Consider the following 17,395-nt stretch of genomic DNA (forward strand, 5'->3'; position numbering starts at 1 on the left):
GTTTTACCAGAATGTTTTTTTTTTTTTTTTTTTTTTTGTCAAGGCTGATGCAGATTGTTTAGAATCCAGAGCAACTAATGGCGATATGCTCAGCCAATATTTTTGGGTCTTATCCAAACTAATCCACAGCCATTTTTGTTTTTTTAAAACCACAAATCCATAAGAGAACTGTTGATAGCCAATGCGCTAAAAAAGGGCAAATATCGACCTGATGTATCGGTTGGTCTATCTCTAGATACAAACCTAAATTATGTTGCAAACTATGTTCCGCCAAAGTTCTGTTTAATGCACAATCTGAAGGACCCACTTTATTGAACACCAGTCTGTGGCCATCTGCTTTGAATATGTTTGAATATGTGGTCCTCTGTAAAAATAAAATAAATGGAGACAGAAACCTTTGCAATAGATGGAATATACTTTTGGCAGCAGAGACACCAATGATTGACATAACAGTCAGCAGTCAAAGACTAAGCTTGAATAACAAATAACTACAAAATGGAAAAGCACAAGAGTCCCTGTTAACTGTCTGTTCTTATGGACATCATATGACTTTACAAAAACAGGTTATGTTCTTTATTCATAGTCATTCACATTCATACACAGTTTTTGTGAGAGCAAAAATGCAATCTGAAACCCAGGAAATCCAATTTGACTACTTCAGCCCATAGCGTATAAAGAACGCTGGAGGTGTCAGCCATCTTGTGACAGTATACACCGCCCACAGTGCACAACTGACCTTCTCCTTCAGGCAATTCCTATGAGCATCCTCCATCCCCCCTCCCCATGTGAGAATCTTTGTGCAATAAGATGTGTAAAATTATGAGAAAGGTAATGATAAAACAGAGTCTTAAATGGACTTCTGTTATTAGTTAAACATAAATATAGTTTAAGCTTTCTCAGTTAGGATCCATTTTCACAGTATCATTAAACTGAAGATTCACCTTATTGATACAGCACTATTCTATATTGAGATTTTTGTCACTATTTGCTTACAGCCTTTACTACAGTTTATCACAGAACACTGTCTACACAGAGTTCCAGATTACTGTGCAAATTGTGTTTAAGTGTCATGAAGGTAATTTTTTTTGTTTTCCAGTGAAACTCATGGATGGTATTGTGTCTCAGGGCTCTTTGGGTCAGTGAAATCAATCTGTGCCAATTAGTTTGCCATGTAAGTTCAATTAAAAGAAAAACTACTTAAGAAGGACGTTCCACATTATTAAGCAGACCACCACTTTCAAGCAGTCTGGGAAAGAAAAAGGATCTCTCTAGTGCTAAAAAGCATGAAATAGTTGAATACCTTATTTAGTCACTATTTCAGCTAATTACTCTGGTTTAAAACTGTGAAAGATTTGCACTATCCACAGCAAGCACTGTAAAGACCCGTTCAGACCGAGGTGTCAAGGTGTCCAGTTTATATGCAAAGTCTATGTGGACGCGCATCTAGGGCGTCCTGAGTTCCTGTGGCATGTCTTCGAGCGTCAGTGCAACGCAAATCTAGCATTGACATGGTGCGTCGCTTTCCGCATGGGATGTGCCACATCAACCAATCAGGGAAGCCACAAACATTAGCTAGATAGCTAAATATGGCTCTGGTGGATTTTTAATTATTCTGTCTCTTTGCGTCATATTTACAGACAGTAGGTCGGCCATTTGGCATCACATTCTAGATACTAGTGATGGGTATTCTAGTTCTTTTTAGAGAACCAGCTCTTTTGACTCAGCTCACTAAAAGCAGCTGGCTCCTTCCGCTCCCAAGCAGCTCTTCAGGTTGTTTTGTTGCAAGCAGGACTAAACCAGAACTGAATTAGGTCTAAACCAGGACTGAAAAAGGACTAAAAAAGGACTAAAACAGATCTAAACCATGTGTAAAACAGGACTAAACCAGAACTGAACCAGCACTGAGCGTCAGGACTCTGTCTCTATCTCTCTCCCTCTCTCGAGCCCAAGATTTAGGCCGATCGCCGATATGTTCCCAGGTGCCCATACTGGCCGATAATATCAGCCAACCGATATATCGGTCGGGTCCCAATATATACACCGCAGCCGTCAAGTTGATCGACTCCGCTGATGGTTTTATGTAATTAATACAGTCAAGTCATTCTCTCAGCCTGGTCTGCCATCGTTCCCGGAAAAGACCGGGACCAGGCACTTGTTTCCAGGGCAACAGACGAGCGTCAAGTATTTTTCTCTGCGTCCAAGACGCACGTTGGGGTGTCTGAACCCCAATGCAAAAGCGTCCAAATAGGTGTCTAGGGCATTTTTTTGACGCTGCGGTCTGAAGGCAGCATACGAGAGGCTTCACAAAATGGCTGCCACCACCAACTAACCAGATTTTCTTGCATTTCAACAGGGCTTCTTTGAGGCATAAATTCAAGCTAGAATAATTGAAAGAGTGCCAACAACACATTAAAACCTCCACAACTCTATTTAAAGACAGGTTAGACTACTCATTTCACTAAAACATCATTAGCTCTATTTTTTACTAAACATCTTACCCATGTTTTCTAATTTTTGTGTGTGCAATTTCTACTGTTACTTCCTGATTGGGCAGCAAATATGACGTACATAGAGGTAGCTGTTACCTAGCAACCATAATGTACTGCTACAAATGTAATGCCCAAGTCAAGATAATGACTGCCCTTAGAGGTCAGAACTCTGATCCTGGAATGACATAATCTCAGAGTTAAAGATCGGATGTCAAGTGGGAAAAACAATGACCAGTATTTTACAGTAAAGACTCAATAAAATAATAAAAACTAGGAAAGTGCTCAAATCAAAATGTCAAAAAGTCAAAATGAGGATCTAATTAAGTTAATTTAGTAACCAAGACAATAATTTGTAAAGCAGCATTTGAAAATGAATGTCTGCTTTGCTTTGGACATTAGATCCATGTACACACATGTTCACAGAAGTGGGCAACTAAAGTCAAAATAACACAAGTATAGTCAATGTTTTAACTGTCAACAATGTTGGATTTTCAAACCGGACACTGAAATGTTCTCAGACTAGAAATTCTGAGATCGCAGTATTCCAGTCATCATGTACAAGTCAGAAGTCGGACAATCTGACCTCTGAGCACGAAGGGAGCACACCATTAGACTACAAAAAAGAAATTACACGGCCATTCTATTTTAGAATTCACTGCTACTTTTTTTCTCATCACAAACTGCCACTTGACTGATCAAAAAATATGATAAACATTTACCACAGGTACAATCCCACTAAATCAAGTTATAATTAGAAAAAGCATGAAAAATATTAATAGCTAAATGAGTATATGTTTCAAATGGAAATATTCCTAGAAGTGTTTAACATGTGCACAGTTTGATCTGAACCTTGATTAATTTTTTTTTTAACTAAATCTAATCACAGCTGGTCCAAAAAAAAGTAAAACTAGAGCCCGACCGATATGGATTTTGTTGCGGCCGATATGACACCGATAAAATGGGAGTTGGAGCTTCCGATAGCCGATATAAATCGCTGATATGTTTAGTGATGTAAATATTCACTGTAAATCTTGAATTTTTGGCTCTGGTGGATTTTAAATTGGGTTTAAAATGTAGTGATATTCTGCCTCTTTACATCATATTTACAGACTGTAGGTCGGCCTAATGGCATTTTTGCATCACATTCTAGCTAGTAGGTCAATAGAAGAGAAAACAGCCTGTTTATGTGTGGGAGCTACGCAGCTAATCGCTAACCAATGAGAAACTAGCTTAAAAATCGACACATTTCCAACACTCACCGCTCACACAAGCTCCTCTCACATCACAAGTCTGCACTAATAAAGTCTTTTTAATCCAGACTCAAACTGATTGTTCGTAAAAAGAATATAATCTCAGTGTGTGGATCTGTGGCTGCGGGTGTAAACAAGCGCATGTGAGTGATGTGAGTCTGGGGGTGTGTTCAGTACAGACAGGACATCCACAGACAAATTACACTGCAGATAAATACTGACGCGGAGCCACATATTACGACATTTATCTGTCTGTAAAATGGATTAAATGGACATTATGTAGAGAGTCTAAGCTTTATAACGAGGTATAATATGCCCACGTGAAATATCTGCCCATATCGGCAAGATTTAAGCAGATCGCTGTTTCCAGGTGCCCATACTGGCAGATATCGGTAAACCCATATATATTGGTCGGGCCCTAGTTAAAAAGTTGTACCACAGATTTTCTTTAATTATAATTTGACAGTGCTTCTGTACTCAAAAGCTCAAACTCTACCCCAAACAAGGCACTGCCACATGACTGGATGAAGGCCTGCCGAATAAAAAAAAAATAAAAAAATAAATAAAAAATTCTATTTATTGCTCAGTTTTCATGATTAGAACGTTGTCGTTTTCATCTTTTAATGAAAATGTAAGCTGTACAGGACCCCAGGCCAAGCAAAAATGGCTGGAATATCTAATGGGTTTTTTCCCCCCACAAAGTCACTTTTTAGGTTTTGGTAGCAAATGGCACTGAATTCCCTCAAAAGTGATATGACCTCCCAGCCAATACCACTGTAGTACACTAAGCCGCGGGCTGGAATCTGTTTATTTTTTACATGAGAAGCACCCAGAATGTGTGGAAGCATTGTTCTGTTCACTGATATGCTAGGATTGTGAAGTTGGTCTAAATGAGCTTTTCAGGCCCTGAAAATGCAAATATGACCATAAACAGATGGAAACGTAATAACTTTACCATTATAGGGGGCTATGTTTGGCATTATATGGAAGGAAATTCGAAGTTAAACTCCAACAGAATAACACCAGAGAAGTGTGGTGGGGGATGAAGGCCATCACAGGTCTCTCAAAAACTAAGCAGGAGGACAACAGCCCAGACAAGTCAAACCTACTAAATTTGCATTTTAATTGTTTCTCATCCTCTGACATCCCCATCTCCACACGTCCCAGATGCCCAATCCACGCTAGCCCCACGGAGGAACCCAGCCCAGTGTCTCTGTCACCTGCGCAGCTGAAGAAAGTTCATCTAAACAAGTCTCCTGGACTCGACCATGTCAACCCCTGCGTGCTGAGGACATGTGCAGAACAGCTCATTGGGATCTTGCAAGTGCTCTTCACCCCAAGTCTGAAGCCTGAAGGGATACCGGTGCTATGGAAAACCTCCTGCACTGTGTCAGTGCCCAAGAAGCCCATTTCATCTGGACTCAATGACTTCAGACCAGTCGCTTTGACATCTCAGGTCATGAAAGTATTTGAAAGACTTGTTCTTGTTCAGCTCAGACCCCTGAGGCACCATCGCTGGATCCTTAACAATTTGCCTATCAGTGCCATTTAGGCATGGAAGATGCTGTAATCCATCTTCTGCTCACACCTGGATAGGGTTAAGGGCTCTGTGAGGATATTGTTAATATCTATAATACAATCTAGCCTTTTCTGATGAGTAAGAAGCTGCTCAGGATTGGTGTCAACTCCTCCATTGTCTCCTGGATTACTGACTACCTGTCAGGCAGGCCTCAGTATGTATGTATGTGACTGGTGACCACCCTACCTGATACTGTGAGCAGTAATGTAGAAGTATACCCCCAGGGTAAAGTCCTATTTCTGTTTCAGTTTATTCCGTACACCTCTGATTTCCATTACAGGTCTGAGTCCTGCCATCTACAGAAGTTCTCTTATGACTCTGCAGTGGTTGGGTGTATCAGAGATGGTCAGGAGCTGGAGTACAGCACACTGATTGCAAACTTTATGAAGTGGTCCCAGGCAAACTTTGACAAGGCCAAGGAACTGGTGACTGACTTCACTGACATCACTGTATCACTTTCTTCCTATTTTATTACTTATCTTTCCATTTTATTTTGACTCTTTGTTATTATAATATATTGTGATGTGTGAGCTACTGTGTCCAAATAGTTTCCCTTGTGGATCAATAAAGTTTGTCTAAGTCTAATTATGGCAGTACTATTTAGCAGTGTTTCCAAATGGAGGGTTGTGGTCACGTTAGTGGGCTGAGGCTACTGCTGTGGGTGTAGAGGATTAACAGCCCTGTCGTCACAGCAGAGAGCACAGGGGCGTGGCCAAGGTAGTATAAATAGAGCGCTCCTCAGACTAACTGCACGGGCCAGAGCCAAACAAAATGAAGGAGGGAATGGCTGGAACTGGACTAACACATTCACTGAAGACAAACTGAAAAGGAACATGGGCAGCTTAGAGAAAATGATCAGTGCCAAATATCAAACAGATACTGATACCTGGGAAATCCCTCCAATATCATCCTATCATTATTTGAGTTAATTTCACTCAGCAATAAGAGAACATAGAGCCTTCCAGTGTTTGTAAACAAATCCCATCTGCTGGAAGTGTTATATTAAATTACCCTTACCATACTTTATCTCCGATGCAATGCATTAGCCCCAAAGCATAACAAACTACAAAAAATAAGGGCTGTTTTGGTGACTGACAACTACAACACCCATGAGTAACACCAGAGCCTTGTTTGATAACATGACGTGTAGCACTGTTTGTGTAAATTATTAACGTCAGCGATTAACACCAAAATTAGCAAAATTAACCTGCTAATGACTATGTAATTCGATAATGTGTTACTCCTGGAAGAGTCTATATTAAAAAAATCTCCAATGTGCTGTAGCTAAATTTAAAGTCTTGTTTATTCCTGGATTTACTGGATTCTCTATAGTTTTTCTCCCAGCCCCTTCCCTCCGCCTCCCACCAGACCACACCCACTGGTTTCTCTAAACTCCTCCCCATTTGCCTGCTATATCCATGGAAACAGACCAAGGGTTCTGAAAGCATTCAGTGGTGTCAAATTACAGCTCCTTGTCCCAGAAGACGCACTCACCTCAGGCTTATAAACAGCATGAATACATGAATTTCAATGGCAGGTGGTACTACACAAGGTGAAATTAGTTTTGCAAACACTTTAAATCATTGTGTCATGCAGGTCTTTGCAGATGACACAAGAGAGCTGGACAAACAAAGTGAATCATGTTGATTTTTCCTCATATTGATGGATCACTTATTTATAATAATAATAATGCCTTTCAATGTTAATTTCCTGAACAGAAACAACAAATTTTAAGTCGTTACAATTTATAACAAACATTTTAATATTAATCATTAAGCGATGTAATAAAGCTGTATTTCAATTAACTGCACAGCTCTAGCAAAGGGCTATACATTACCCTAAATGCCAGAACACAGTACTGTCCCCCATTCACACAGGGCCAGTCCCAGGACATTGCTGGGTCTGCTCTGTTCACACATAACCTGCATTTGGCTCTCTAGTGTGACCACGGAAAATGAGAAGGCCCTTGCTGCAGCTGATGAGGAAAGCAATAATGGGTCAGTGGTGCTTCATTAGCTCCACATCCTATTTTGGTTTAACACTCAATTATCAACTTTAATCTTAACCAACTTAACCATGTAGCGTTCAAAAAAATTTTTTTTTGACATGCAGTGACAGAATGGAGCTCCACCCTGCAGCTAACGGCACCAGACCCCCACTCTGTACAGCAGCTGGACTCTCTTGAGGAAAATGAGCCCATGGAAACAAAGGAAACCAAGCAATGGTCCTGGCAACTTTCTGGCTATATTCACACATATGCCTTTCCTGCATATTCCTGTTAATTTCCCTGGAGAATTGCTAGATCAAAAGGAAATGACATACTTTGACCTAATACATTTTGTGATGATTAAAAAATTATATATTTCATATTAAGTTTGTGAAGGTAGTGGTTTAACAAAGTAATGTCGGTATATTGTGATCATACTACTGTATCATGTAGCTATCATATCAAATCGTGAAGGACCTTGTGTTTCCCAGGCCTATTGTCTTTGTACAGTGTCTTTGAGTGTTAAAAAGAATTGATAAATAAAATTAATATACTTAAAAAAAGGAGCATACTGATTCCAGTTGCTGTATTTTATGGAGCAAGTAATAAATAGTAAAAAGGGGAGGAGGCTGGTTTTCGAGGATCTCTCAACTGGCAAGTGGATCAGATTGGATTTCAGTAAAACCACTGCCTAAATCTCAAGCGGTCATTTTAACATAAGCTCCACCCCCACAAAAGAACAGCATAAAGCCACGTGTTAGGAGACTCGTGAAAACATTATGCTTTTAAAAATACTGGTCTGGAAACTCTTACTCAAGCTATACATCCATCCTCAGCACGTGGTCCAAAATTTTATCAGAGTTGTAAACATGACTGCTTAGTATGGTCATCAAAACTAGAGACTCATTTGAGCAAATAACTAAAAAGGACTAGATATAATACAAAGAAGGGAAGTAACGTAAAGTATTGGCAATAGTGTGATATCACAATAGCAACATTGCCTCAATATTGTCATAGCCTCTTTTCAATAACAAGCGCAATCAGAGATAGCAACCTGGTCCCCCATGAGGCATCGTTGAGGTCAGTTCATCAACACAGAAGCAGCTTATGAGGAGCCCAGCCCATATTACATGATCGTTATTATCCACAATGCAATGTGTGTATCTGTACAGTGCCCATGAACATTTGTGTGATATTGGTCACACGTGGAATGTCTGTGTTTACTAGCGTGTAACGAAAATGTAATTTTTCATGAATTCTGTGCATTAGTTGTGTGACAGTAGATCAGTGTGCTGTGTATCACCAGAAAAAGAAGAAATGGAAATTATTTTCGTTCCAATTAGAATTTTAACATCATACACTGAGAGAGAAAGGAACTGTTATAATAAGTGATTATCTTGAAAACTATTATTATTTTACTATACAAAAGCATAGAATTATAAAAAGATAATAATTTTTCTGAGATTTTGAGACCTCTCCTGTTGCTCTAGCTCGATCCTTCGCAGAGTTATGACCAAAAACGCATATTTGACGGTCACCTTGACCTTCATGTGACCTTGACTAGTTTCAACCTGTAACATCCAGTGTACCCCGGTTACATGTGTGCCAACTTGTGTGATGATGTGTGATTCAGAAATTGTCTAAATTGCCTATCCTTTATAATGGTATGACCTTTCAATTGACCCACGTGACCTCAAATGACCTCAGATTGTCACCAAACTTTTTTTTGTGGCATCGGGCACGGGGGCTTGACCCACGGACTAGATTTGGTGACAGTTGGTCCATAAATGACGGAATTACCATGGGTGGACACACACAGACACACACAGACACACACAGACACACACAGACACACACAGACACACAGGGTGAATACAAAACCTGGTCAACCCTTTGAGAACCAGGTAATTAAACGGCATGTACTTGTGCCCAATAAAATAGCATTGAGTTTGTGTCAGGGGAACGAACTAAGATGACTACATAAACCGTAATCCTTTGCACCACATCACTGATCAGATCCACTGATAAGCCAATAGCATCGCACACCGCAACTTTTCACAATTGTTAAAAACACAACACACGGATGTTGGCGTTTGTGAAGACGGGAGAAAGGAGAGTTGAGCAGTCACTGCATGCCCCCCCATGAGGCCCTGCTGCTTTTAAGTCTAGATGCATTTTGCAAGACCACAAGCGCTAACGGAGAAAAGGAGACAGACAAACAACAACAGCACAGTTGTAGCGTTAGCTCTGCTGAGACACAGCTTACTCAGGAAATACACTGCGTTCCAAATTATTATGCAAATTTTATTTTTCTATGATTTTGCCAAATTGTCAATATAAATGACATAATAATTTTCAAGTCCTCAACCTTTAGAGTACAATTTGAATGTTACTGAACAAACCTCCCAATCATAACAGTATTTTTTTCAAAACTAAAAAACTTAAAATGCACTGTTCCAAATTATTGTGCACAACATAGTTTCAAACCATGTTACCGTTGTAAAGAACTGAAAATTTTCATTTGTTTATTTTTCAGTTAGAAGTATTAGCATATTACTGAAATCAAAAGCTATTTCAATCAAAACATCTTAACAGGTTAACTTACATTTTAACATAGGAGCCCTTATTAAGAGCTTCACAACTCTTGCATCCACTGAACTTGAGTTTGTGGAGGGTTTCTGCTTGAATTTCTTTGCAGGATGTCAGAATAGCCTCTCAGAGCTGCTGTTTAGATGTGAACTTCTTTTATGCCAATGTATATGCCAAGCCAATGATGCAGAGGTATTCCTTGCAGCATGAGATAGGGCATTGTCAGGCATGAAGATGATTTTGCTATGGAAAGCACAGTTCTTCTTTTTGTACCATGAAAGAACGTGGTCAATCGGAAACTCCACATACTTTACAGGTCATTTTCACACCTTCAGGGAGCCTAAAGGGACCGACCAGTTCTCTCCCCAAAATTCTGGCCCAAAACATGACTCCACCACCTCCTTGCTGACGTTGCAGCCTTGTTGGGACATGGTGGCTGTGTACCAAGTATCCATCACTCCATCCATCTGGACCATCCATCCAGGGCTGCACGACACTAATCAGTGAACAAATGAGTTTTCATGTATTTTTGGGCCCACTGGAGCAGTTTCTGCTTGTGACATTCTTTAAGGGTGGCTGAATAGAAGATTTATGCAGAACTGCAAGCCTCTGGAGGATCCTACATGGATCCTACACAGGATTCCAGACACACCAGCAGTTTCAAATACCTGTTTGCTGCTTTGAAATGGAATTTTAGCAGCTGCTTTCTTAAACTGATGTATTTGTCTGGCAGAAACCTTCCTCATTGTGTCTTTATCTGCACAAATCTGTGTGTGCTCTCAATCAGCTACAAATCTTTTAATAGTATGATAATCATGCTTAAGTTTTCGTGAAATATCTAAGGTTTTCATACATTGTCCAAGATATTCAACTATTTCACACTTTTTCACACTAGAGAGATCATTTTTCTTTCCTCTATTGCTTGAAAGTGGTGGTCTGCTTAATAATGTATTTTTTCTTTTAATTGGACTTACCTGGCAAACTAATTGGAGTCTGAGATTGATTTCACTGGCTCAAAGAGCCCTGAGACACAATACCATCCATGAGTTTCACTGGAAAAAACTTAAAACACAATTTGCTAAATAATTTGGAACGTGTTATACAAACACCACAAGGACTCGCCTGGCAAAATGACACTCCACAAAAGTTCCACAAATTCATCAAAAATAAAGTCCAGTCCAGGCTTCAGAGCAACGGCAAAGGATAAACTCAATTTGTCAACTGGACAAAAGTTTATTTGGTCAAATACATTTTGCAGCTTAACCAATCTGCTTCTTCAGTTCTCGTCAGAATACTGCTGGACATTTCTTTAGTTAGCTCCTCTCTGCAGGCAGATATATAGTGAAACTACTCTGAAACTAACACACCTACTTGTTTACAGTTTCTGTTAGCTAGGCCTTTTGAACTGCACTGAGTGTGAGCTCTTATTAGCATAACCATTCAGGGCCATATAGGAGCTTTCACACCTCTGGACCTGACTTAGCTACACCTATTGTTCTCCAGTTTGTTTTGATTTAGTTTCAAGGATGGAGTTGAAAATAGGAGACAGATGGTGTCTGAGTCCTCCATTTCTAAGATCTATACCTCACTGTCCTCAAAGGAGTGGCCCGTGGCTTTTAGATGAAGATGTACGGCAGACTGAGGTCCACTGCTGCTCTCCCGTCTGTGTTGGTACATTCTCTTGTGAAGTGGCTGTTTTGTTTCTCTGTTGTAGTGCTCACTGCAGTCTTCACTACACTGGATGGAGTAAACCACTTTGCTTTGTTTGTGATTCTGTGTTTTGTCCTAATAAGACCCCACACTTAGTGCAGTTCAATAGGCCTAGCTAACTAACAGAAACTGTAAAACAAGTAGGTGTGTTAGTTTCAGAGTAGTTTTACTATAGTTATAAGGAAAAGTCTACCAGCATTTTGACCAGAACTGAAGAAGCAGCTTGGATGAGCTGCGAAATGTATTTGTCTAAATAAACTTTTGTCCAGTTGACAAATTTAATTTCTCCTTTGTCATGGATTCTACCTGCACGACTGAGGGATTTTTCACACTTCAGAGCAATGTAGCAGCTTAGTTAACCTCTCCCTTCAGGCAGACATAAGGCAGTGTCCACCAGTAATCTGACCAGAACTGAAGTTGTAACTTCTAACAAAAAACTTTTGTCCAGTTGACAAACTGAATTTCTCCTTTGCCACTTCAGCGCAACAGCACTGCAGTACAACAGCACATGGTACGCAGCATAACACAGCCAGTCATTCACGTATGTTTTCTGATGCTGACAAAAGGGATGTTTGTAGAGCATCAACACAAAGTATGGGCTTATTCAAAAAACTTTACAGAACAATCAAGCGTTACAACTATAAAATTGCAATGTAGCTTAGTTTTGGTTGGTCATTCTTTTTTACTAGTCCACAAGGCTGTTTCTCCATTTCTCTTCATTTTAAAATGCAAATTAATAACTAATATGGTTGTTATGCTTATTATTGTAAGCATAAACCCAGTACTGAGTCCTTCTAAAATGAGCATTCCCACAATATAGCAATAAATATTGTTACATTCCTACTATAACTCATATTCACAGGACAGAAATGAACTTTCTTCAATAGCTTTAGAATGATCTTGAGCTGGAAATGGGAATATAAAAGAAAGTACTATATTTAATGCAGAAAAATCACATTCTACTGTCACTTTTTTCTGGCATCAGAGTTAATATTGAGGTTTTATTGTAACAACAGAGGTCAACAATGGGAGGAGGCTCTGGGAACGGCCCAGGACATACTGGAGGGACTATGTCTCTGGGCTCGCCTGGGAACGCCTTGGGGTGCCCCCGGTAAAGTTGGAGAAGTGTGCGTGGAAAGGGGGGCTGGGCCTCCCTGCTCAGACTGCTGCCTCCATGACCTGGCCTCGGATAAAGCAGAAGGTAACGGATGGATAATGTAATCACACTATCCTATGGTATAGTACAGAGCACCAGCAGCAAGCCAAATGCCACTTAGAGGAGAACTGTGTGAACTGCAGCTTTCACACTTCTTCACAATTCATTTTTAATGTTTAAATGCCGATTTCCTCACAACGTTTGTGTGTAAACAAAGCTTTACTTTACATTACTTTCACAATGGCAGCCAGGAATCAAGGGAGAGTTGGAACAGTTGAGTGTCAGGTGTGAAACTCTCACAGTGGGGGATGGGCCCAGGTTCATTTCTGTTAGAGCTCTACTCAAGTACTCTACTGGCTTTAGCAAGAAAATCCTGCATCGAACAAACATGGTTGTCTTTTATGTAGGTTTTTTAAAAAATCTCATTCACGGGTTGTTTGTTTTCTACACAACTGGTTGGTTAATTAAAAAAAAAAAAAGCCATACCATGATTCAGATTGATTATGATTCTGAGGCTCATGAGCCAATGCACGCATGATTATCGATGTATCTTCATATTTTACCCGCGCTGTCGCCACACCCGCGCTGTCGCCACACCCGCGCTGTCGCCACACCCGCGCTGTCGCATGTGAGTGTCTTTTTTCTGAAAACTCAAATGTGAATGATATAAAGCCTCAGTCAAATCTTGAACAGAGAGATATCCCCGTGGGTGACTGTGTGACAGTGGACAGCTCTGAGGGCAGCAGCAGAGGTCTGTACAGAGCTCCGCTCATACACAGTCTATGGCTCTCCTGCTACTCTGAGAGAGCAGAGGGAGGAGGGGAGACTCAGCGTGAGACACGGGGAAAATAAACAGGCAGAGAACTGACTTCAACTAAATTTGAAATTCCGATTATTGGCATGTCTGCATCGCATCAGAATCGATTTATTAGAATTGATGATGCATCTAAAAAACAAACAAGCAAACAAAAAAAAGACGATTATTTTTCGCACACTTCCGTGAGTTAGCTCGAGTTAGCAAGATAAAGGTTACTTGCAGCCATTTGGTTTTGTCCTAAAGTGGATTCAAGGCCATAGATGTAAATGGACATAGTTAACCTGCTAGCTGCCACATCTCCAACAGGAAATGAACATGGGCACCCTTTTGGCTCCATTGACTCCAAATCACCTTTTATTAAAAAAGAGCTACAGAGTTACAACTCCCTCTGTAACTGTTGCTGTCATGTTTTTACTGTTAAAATGCTCTATTAACTCCACTGTTAAAATGATCTATGAACTCCGCTCCAAATTAGCCCCTATGACCACTGATCGCTATGTGTGACATTATTCACACTACCTTACTCCATTTCTTAAGTCTATGTACTGGTATTCATGGGTTTCAGGCAAATGATTCTTTCTAAAAATCATACCAAAAATCTCCCACTGTAGCTTAAAAAAAGCAACCACACAAGCAAAACCACAATGAGGAGAAATGTGGGGGAGGGGAGTTTGTGGGATGGGTGTGGTGGTGGGGGAGGTGCTAAAGAACACATTCCTGGAAAGGTCTCAGCTAGAGCAAAAAACATCTGTAAATCCTGAAGCTTACAATTCATAAATACCCCAAAACAACACCAGATCTAACCATTTGAAACCTACTCTTCCACTTGTGTCAAACAACAATACAAACATTGTTAAACTCAGTCAACTGTTAACTTTGGGTTAATGTGATACTGAAACTAAGGCTGCAACTAATGATTATTTTCTTATCGATTAATCTAACAGCGTTTTTTTCAATTCATTAAATTATAACTTTTCATGACTTTATAGAGCAATGTGTTGTAAGTTTTCCATAAAGATTATTGGTTTTTATTAGTTAGACTAATGAAAGTGTGTTTTGTCTTATAGGAACATTGCTGATTATGTTACTGTGTCATGCAAGATCATGACACAGTAACAGCACAACACACAACTTATAGGGTTCAAGACAAGGACATAAAATGCTGCCTGAAGGCCGCCATACAGTACAGGAGAATTTGCCCGATTTTGACTGGTTTGGTTCTCTGTGAGTTCAGGGAGGCGTAGGCCTGTAGTGATAATCAATAAATCAAATGACTGCATGCCAACTTTTAAAAAACTTGATAACTTTTCCAGCGGCGATAAATTCTATTTGCATGCTTGATTGTTTTCTTCGTCTCTCTCTCTCTACCTCTCATTTCCTTAGCGTAATGACGCTTGAACCAGCGTGTCAGAATCCGATCCATGGTCACCATAGACCATGGGGCATAAACAGTCTAGAGGGATTATTTGTTCATCAGCACAGCGGATGCACAAGCAGCCTGAGTGCAGAAAGCACCGCTGTCTGTGCAGTTTACATGAAGCCTCAACGCTAGCACCGCCGTCAGAGCACCAAAGCAGTTCATCCCTGTGACAAAACAAGTCACGATGCCAAATCAACCCTAGTGAGTGGGATACGTCTCAACAGCCCACTTGCGTCAAATGCAGGCGAGCGCACGAACAAGGAGAAGAAATGGCTCAAACCCCAGCAACCAACATAAACCTATATCCTAACACCCCAACACAACTAGCCTAGCCCCTGGTAGACTGAAATCTGCTGAAATCCCACAAGAAACTGAAACGATATCAGATAGGACAGCTCATAGCGAATTAGAATCCTGTACAGCGGGTTATGAAGACTTCAAGACCAAAATAACGAGGCTCACAGCAGCAGACAGAGAGACAGGCCACAATATCACAAAGTAATTAATAAATAAAATAAAATAATATAATATAAATAAAATAACTTTTAAGAGCAATTTTGTTAGAGACTTAATAATTCATTGTATGTATTGTTTTGGTTGTGTTTGATTCAACAATGATTGTCCTTGCTGTTTACCAAAATACATTAGACTATTCTTATCTTAACAATTCTATTTTATTCAGGCCTATTGTTTTTGGATGTCTTGCAGTTTGAGTGTTAAATGGTCTTTTGAAAGCAAAGTTTATTGATCTTTGAAAAGGTGTATTTGCATTTTTATTCCATTGTCATTATATTAGTTGAAAATGGTTTCGAAATGTCAATATTACCATTTATTGCAATCATTTCTTGGTCAATTAATCGTCCTGTTATCGTTACAGACCTAGGACCTACAGACCGATTTGTCTTAGTGTGCGATTTTGAAGTTGTTGCGCTCCTCGTGTGTGTGTGTGTCAGAGTCTGACTCTGAGCTGCACTGTCATATATCGTAACCACCAAACATCAACACTGCTACGGCAACAGCCAATAAAACAGTGTCAGGGGCAGACAAAGAGACTCAAACTCAGGAAATAGCAAAAATAATTATTACTCACCTCTTGTAAAGTTCTAAAGATAAACTGCAGCATCTGATCCACAAAATTTGTCCTCCATAAATAATGACGCACCACATTTCACAAATAATAACACAGTTTTGACTTGTATCTAAACTAGAAGTACAGTGATCTGATCTTTTGAACACTTAGAGTCTTAAAGTGGTGGTTTTACTGTAGACAGGAAACAGCACACGCAAGGTGCGCTCACAACTTTGTAGCCTGTGGTACGCAGCCATATCTAGCTGCAGTCTTTGTGATCGTAGATTTAGAATCTCATAAGATTCTCCTTGTGTCTGTGATGTGCGCTTTTTATGTTTAAAAATCGTTTAAGACTGAAAAATCCTGTAGTGTGTGGCTTTAATATACAGGTGGTAATGCACAACTTCAGCTATGGTCAGCCCCTGATGGTCAGACGTACAGTCCGCTGTGCACCAGCACAGTCTGCAGTGGCCCACAGCTGTGCAGTGCTGTGTGCTCGTATAGTCTGCAGTGCACTAGTACAGTCTGCACTGGCGTGTTGAGCCCATACAGTCCGCGTTATGCCCACATACAATTGGCACTGCTACGCACCTGTACTCTTTCAATGGTCTATTGTTTGTGTCCTGCATGTGCACCGCTCGTTTGTGTGGAAATACAGCGTGGATGTTCAGAGCGTGCTCGTTCCTATTATTTCTGACACATCAACTAAAGACTCAGCTCTAAATCGATGCGCTCCACAGCTGTCAACGTATTTTCTGAGTCAATGTTGTCGATTACGTTGACAAATCGTTACAGCTCTAGAACAAACTGGTGGTGGATCAAACATAGCTTTGGTTTAGTAAAGTGGATTCTGATCCATTCTGAGAAGAAAAACAAAATTTATGTGTGTGTGTGTGTGTGTGTGGTGTGGAGGGTGGGGTGCTGCATGTTACGTGTAGAAATGGCAAGTAGGAGAGAAGAGGCCCACCCGGAGATGGAGGATGCACCTGTGTCGTTGCCTCGCGGGGCCATGGAAAGTGAATGAGGGTGGCTCCACTGCACACGCTAGACGGGCGTATGGAGCAACATGTCCTGCGCGTGCAGATTTCAGAAAATAGGATCCATCCTGTCTTTTGATGCTCTGTGAGCGTATGCGCGTATCCCCATCAAAATACACAGAGAGCATGAATCTTTGGTTGTATTTGTGCGTTTACCATCAGCACAACGTGCTACTGGGTCAGTTCTGTGTCGTGTGAAAGAGTCCAGCTCCAGAAAGACTGTTAATAAGAGCTTTAAAATTTACTTTTGAAATCCTTGTGTTTGGCCGTGGTGAGCCTGTGCAGAAGGTAA

The 17,395-nt window shown here is 40.4% G+C and overlaps 1 protein-coding gene across 1 annotated transcript in view; it reads right to left on the bottom strand.

Annotated features, from left to right (window-relative positions):
* ccdc71 (coiled-coil domain containing 71) overlaps window positions 1-17,395 on the bottom strand; it is a 33,675-nt gene that overhangs the window by 4,749 nt on the left and 11,531 nt on the right. The window lies entirely within an intron of this gene.

This window comes from Boleophthalmus pectinirostris, unplaced genomic scaffold (assembly GCF_026225935.1).
Source record: "Boleophthalmus pectinirostris isolate CB_2022bp ecotype Guang Dong unplaced genomic scaffold, ASM2622593v1 HiC_scaffold_23, whole genome shotgun sequence".
NCBI lineage: Eukaryota > Metazoa > Chordata > Actinopteri > Gobiiformes > Gobiidae > Boleophthalmus > Boleophthalmus pectinirostris.